Source organism: Manis javanica, chromosome 12 (genome assembly GCF_040802235.1).
Source record: "Manis javanica isolate MJ-LG chromosome 12, MJ_LKY, whole genome shotgun sequence".
Classification (NCBI taxonomy): domain Eukaryota; kingdom Metazoa; phylum Chordata; class Mammalia; order Pholidota; family Manidae; genus Manis; species Manis javanica.
The window spans coordinates 108,303,478-108,309,481 of record NC_133167.1 but is presented as its reverse complement, the minus strand read 5'-3'; the positions used below and the strand labels follow the sequence as shown (position 1 = coordinate 108,309,481).

Here is a 6,004-nt window from a genome sequence, read left to right as displayed (position 1 = left end):
CTGGTTTTCAGCAAAAACCAATGTGATGAACTATGGAGAGTGCCAGCTGGACACAGCAAAGGCCACACAAATCAAACGCCTGGAGACCTTCTGGAGGAAACAGCGACGGGATCATCAAACTCCACAGCGTGGCTGTTCTAGAGAGAGACACACGCTGGGGTCAGCCTGGCACCTCGGTCATTCCCTAGTTTCATAACATGGCTCAAGCCCCTTCTGTGTTAATTCCCTACTTGAAAAGCGGAGATTAACGGCCTGAACAGTCTCTTAAAACATTACGTTTTTCACACTTAATATGAGGTCAGGAGGTATCAGAGAAGCACAATTAGAATGTGTAACAGCCACACGAATGCTGGAATATTTATAGTTAAAGCAGGTAGTTTGGAATGTGAGTTATCTTACTTAGCCAATTAGAAACTATAGTTGGAAAAACGAAGGCAGACAGAGAGACAGAAGCAGACAGAAATGGGTTAATCACAGTAAGGACACAGTTTGTCTCACTGTGGCTGCATGTGCGTGGCCAGAAGAGAGACGGGATGAATGTGCTACGGCGCCATGAAGAAACCACACTCACAGGGTTACCCACAGAAATGCATTTGATAGGGAGAGAATCTTGTGGGGAGACCACCCGTTTGGAAGCATTCTAGAGACTATAGACCACTTCAAGGTAAAACAGAAATACTTCAAGATTAGAAATGCACACACACAAATAAATCATGCAGCAATTGGAGAGGGCCTGCTTGCACCCGCCGAGACTTGTGAATGAATTTACTGTTCAAATATTTCAGCAACTGTGAACAGTCAGACCGAGCGAGGGGAAGCACGGTGTCGCCAGCACACTGACATGTACACACAACTCCCGCCTTCAGGGGGGCCGCCTCTACCTGGAGAGGCAAGACACATGTGCGAAAGGAGTGAAAACAAATACTAGGGAAGATGTCATGGGGCCTCTGCGTAGATTTCTTGAACTTTACGGTGTCTTCTGGAGGGAAGGAGCATGGCTATCGTGCGGCAGACGTGGAGGGGGCCTTTGCGGGACACTAACCCAGGCTGCTGGATTCGGCCTCCTGCACACAGGCGAGCGGAGGAGCCAGGAGTCTCTGCCGCCCCCTGGTGGCCTTTGAGGTGCAGATGCAGAGGGGCGAGTACTGTGCTTTCCTTCCTAACGGTCAGGACAGCGGGGAGGTGCCTGCCCCGCCAGCAGAGGCCTTGCTGGGACTGCGCTGAGCGGGCCCCACGCACCATGGGTGAGGCGTTGTTTTGGCAATCCTCTCCTCCCTGGCCCATGGGGTCCCCACTGGTCTTTCCTGGGAATCCTTCCTAATAACTCACTTGCACAGAATCTCTGTGTCAACGTTTCCTCCTGGGGACCCACACCTACAGTGCCTTCCAAATTCCCATGTTTGTGGGGAGACGGAAGGGCAGGAACATACACAACTGGAGAGCCAAACTGTGCAGGGTCTGCACGCTGGCTGCGGCCATGTGGCCCTGTTCCAGCGAAAGCCACATAAGAGGAGCCCACTGGGGATCTGGCCCGTCCTCCGTGGAGCATCCTTCCTCCCACCAGGAGTGTGTGGGTGCACTGGAGGGGGCAGCCAGCAGGTGGCGGTGAAGACCCAAGGAGCCCCCAGGGGCACAGGGCAGGAGAAAAGGGGCCCGGGCCACCGCCTCAGACCCTCCAGGCAAGTGATGAGACTGCACAAAGAACTCTCTCTAAAAAGAGTGTGGACAGCTCTATTTCCATGCAGCTGAACACAGTCTTTAACTGATACTATTTACCAATATTTCCCTAAACACAGCTCTTGTTTGCACGTTATCATGCAGCTTTCCAACAGTCCATGGCTCATAAAGCAAGCGGGCTGAGGATCGGCATTTGCATCGGAGATCTTACCCTGCAGGATTCACACTAAAAGTTTGGGCTAAATTATGAAGACAAAAGGACTTCCCATTTGCATTTTCCAGTAGCTGTCCCCAAGGGGGTGGTGAAATGTTTTGGGCCACTTTCTCTTTGGGGAGGAAGCTGGTTGGTGAATTTTGATCCAGGAGCCATGACAGATGATGGCAACAGATCACATATACCGCATCTGGGGGGATCATGCCCTTCTCGCTGCCATCTAGCCTGGGGGGGGTTCCTTAAGAGGCACATCTTCCCCCTGAAATAGGGGCAGAGGGAAGGCGGAGGGCCGCGGGAAAACTCCACTCCCCCCACCTGCTGACCCCGAGCCGCCACACGCACAGGCGCACAAGGGGACAGCGCGGAGGGCTGGAGAAAATGACACGTACAGCACCTGGCTGCTCAGCTCGGGGCCTGCGCCTACTGTCAGCTCCATAAACCTACAAAGTAATAGGCATTTACAGTCCTTACATGGTATGAATGTCACGCTGGGTCAAAATGGCCCAAACAGCGGAAAAACATGAACTGCAGAAATGCGAAGGAAGGTGTCTGAAGGATGTGACAAGGGAGAGTCGTGATGGGAACCCCTCGACCGGCGGGCAGTGAGCCTGCAGTGCCATCGCCCAGGGAGAAGCCCTGCCATGGGCTCTGGGCCTGGGTGGCATCCCGAGGGCACTGGGCACCAGGACCAGGCTGTGGCCTCTCTCAGGGTGCCTGGCCAGCCCAGTGGGGGGAAGAGCAGGACCCGCCAGCATGGGCAGGTCTGGACCAAGTCCCGGGGAACTGACGTGACCCCCCTTGAGGCACCTGACACCTGATGTCTGCGTCCGGATGGCACACAAGCCCTGCAGTGACACTCAGTAGAGGTGGCACTGCAGCAGGTCCCTGATCACTGCTGCCCTCCTAGAGACGGGCCACCTCTCCCGGGAGCGGCAGTGAGCATCAATAGGGCAATTCCAGCCAAGGACCCGACACACTGCGTGCCTCCTGGAAGACACGCAGCTAGTGCCACTCACGCCCATGCTGCCCCCTGCCCCCTGCTGGGGAGAGGCCTCGGGGATGGGCCGCGGACACCTGAACAGCCCAGGGCACGACGACACCAAGCAGAGGTGAGGGAAGGACAGGGCTTTGTGACCAACTGTGTTCCCTGGCAGGTGGGCACCGCCAAAGCGGAGGGAGCTTACAGTCAGTCATGAGTGCGAGTGCGCGTGTGTGAAGAGAGTGGACGGACGCATACAAGGTACGGAAATTTTCTAGTTGAACCTTCTCTGGGCTTAGTACCTTTGGATTCTTAGGAAATCAGGAAAGTTTAAAATGGCAAATGCCAGCTTCAAATTTCAAGAACGCCCATCCCACTTCAGGACACAGTGAGTGCAGTATTTCGGCACATGTCTTTTTTCAGGCATGTAATCGCTTTCACTTAGCCTTAGTTTTAAAAGCTCACGTTAAAATGGATGCCACGGACCCGGCACATGGCCAGTGACAGTCCTGTGGAACTGCTTTACAGGACAATAATCTGGCTTTCTGGTGGTGAACACCAGCCATCCACCTCAGAGCTCATTCACTAGGGAGGTGTATTATTGCTCCATAAAATCTCACTGCAGTATCATTATGAGTAAACACTGGGGAAAGATTTTTGGTATTTCAATTGTGATTTACCAAATACAGATATTTAAACAATATCTGACACCATGCCAAACATACTTTTTTTTTTTTTCTCTAGTGGGTTTAAAATACTGAAACCCCAAATAGAGCTGTAGCTTGTGCCTCCAGGAAAAGGTAATTAAGTTGTAAATGTTGATCTTGCTAATGCTAATGAGCGGTTTACTAGAAATAAATTGCACTTAACTTGCATTAGAATGCAATCCACACAATCAGAAATGACTGGCAAATTAACACCAGTCAAAGCTATCAGCATACAGTAAGGATGGCAAGTGAAAAAAGAAAATAAAAGTCCTGTTGAATTCATGCACGAGTGTATGGAAAGATCAGATCTTAGAATCTCAAGTGCTACAATGCATCTCATCATTCACGACACACCCCAGCTTTCATATAAACCGTGCAGTTTATTAGCGCTCTTAGCAATGCAGCGTGCTGGCTGGGTCTGGACAGAAGAATGTTCTTTTTCCCGTCTCATCTAAATTTCCCCTGCAGCCATTCAAGCCAATCTCCGCCTTGCCGTCTCTGAGCAGACATGAATGCCAGCCCTCCACCTCCACACCCGCAGCCCCTCTCGGTCGTTACCCTGCAACTCCCCTTCCCAGCCTCCCTCAGTGCCACCGTGAATGACAGAGAATCACAGGCTCTACACTGCATGACACAGAAAGGGCAGAGGTGACAGGAACGTCCACAAAGAGCTCTCATTTTCTCCTTTGCCCGCATTCCTTTGAAGTCTAACACTTACTGCTGAATTTTTAAAACAACATGCTTCTGCAGTAGCATGTGAGACATCACATAAGTGGTTTTGCTTTACTTCATTGCTTATTAAGAGCAAATCATTTTGTTTTAATTTTGCAAATCCTACCCTTAAAGTGCATAGCCGGAAATGTGGAAATGTACCGACAAAGGCAGATGTGCCATTTTCTGCAGCTGTGAAACAGAAGATGTGCCCCCGTGTATGTGTGAGGAGGGAAGTGGGGAAAAGCAGCAGAAAAGAGGATTTCCATCTACTTCGGAAACACTGGCTGATATTTCAGATGTACACAGAGCATTTCTGAAATTAACTACAATGAAGTAATATATTTTTCTGTAGCATTGGAACATGTAATTATTGAAACCTCATCATTTTCTATTTATTAAAATTGAGGTAATGGTGAAGTTAAACTTACCGATCAATCATGAGTGTCTCGTGAGCTCACATTCAGGAAAAACGTGTGCAGTGGCTTCTGGGTGCCACATGCTGCCCAGGGACCCTGTTGCAATGGCACTCTTCTGGACAATCTCACCAACTGTTACTCCTTCTTAGGATGAAATGAATTCTGAAATTTTTTTCTTGTATCTTGTGTGTGTGTGTACTTATGTTTAACATCTTTTTTTCAGGTATAATTTGTGATAAAATTATCTTGCTTGCCATGACAGTTCAGAGATTTTTAGTGGATTTACAGAGCTGCAGGACCATCCCCATGATCTGACTTTAGAACACTTCCATCACTCCAGAGATACATGCTTTATATTGCCCATAGTCTGTTTTGTATGGTCCATTTTGTAAAAGCACTTTTTTTTGTGTGTGGTATCATTAATGTACAATTACATGAGCAATATTATGTTTACTAGATTCCCCCCATCATCAAGTCCCCACCACACGCCCCATTACAGTCACTGTCCATCAGCATAGTAAGATGCTATAGAATCACTACTTGTCTTCTCTGTGCTGCACAGCCCTCCCCGTGCCCCCCCCACTACACATGCTAATCATAATGCCACTTTTATTACCACCCCCCATCCCTCCCTTCCCACCCATCCTCCCCAGTCCCTTTCCCTTTGGTAACTGTTAGTCCATTCTTGGGTTCTGTGATTCTGCTGCTGTTTTGCTCCATCAGTTTTTTCTTTGTTCTTATGCTCCACAGATGAGTGAAATCATTTGATACTTGCCTTTCTCCACTTGGCTTATTTCACTGAGCATAATACCCTCTAGCTCCATCCATGTTGTTGCAAATGGTAGGATTTGTTTCCTTCTATGGCTGAATAATATTCCATTGTGTATATGTACCACATCTTCTTCATCCATTCACCTAATGATGGACACCACTTCTTTTAAAAATCATGTCATTCAGGGGAAGTGTTGGTGCTATCCAAACTAATAATTAAACATGTGTGATGCTGAATATATTTTGTTATTAAAATAAAGCAATTTTCACATCCATAAATGTGTCACACAAAGCATGTGTGTCTTAGTTCGCTGGGACTGCTGTATAAAATGCCACAGACTGGGTGGCTTAAAAACACCAGAAAGTTACTGCTGCAGTTTGGGAGGCTGGACGTCTGGGATCAGGACCACCAGCCTGGTTGGGTTCTGGCGAGGTCCTTCTTTGGGGTCACTGATTCCTTGCTGTGCCCTCACATGGCCCAGGGGTCTGGAAGCTCAGAGGAGGGGGGAGCTTTTTCATTAGAGCA

The 6,004-nt window shown here is 49.0% G+C and overlaps 1 long non-coding RNA gene across 1 annotated transcript; it reads left to right on the top strand.

Annotated features, from left to right (window-relative positions):
- Positions 1–1,158: 1,158 nt before the first annotated feature.
- On the top strand, positions 1,159–4,587 carry LOC140845074 (uncharacterized). Its single transcript, XR_012123713.1, has 3 exons — positions 1,159–1,244; positions 3,046–3,131; positions 4,424–4,587. It is a non-coding gene; the product is annotated as an uncharacterized lncRNA (long non-coding RNA).
- The last annotated feature ends 1,417 nt before the right edge of the window (positions 4,588–6,004 follow it).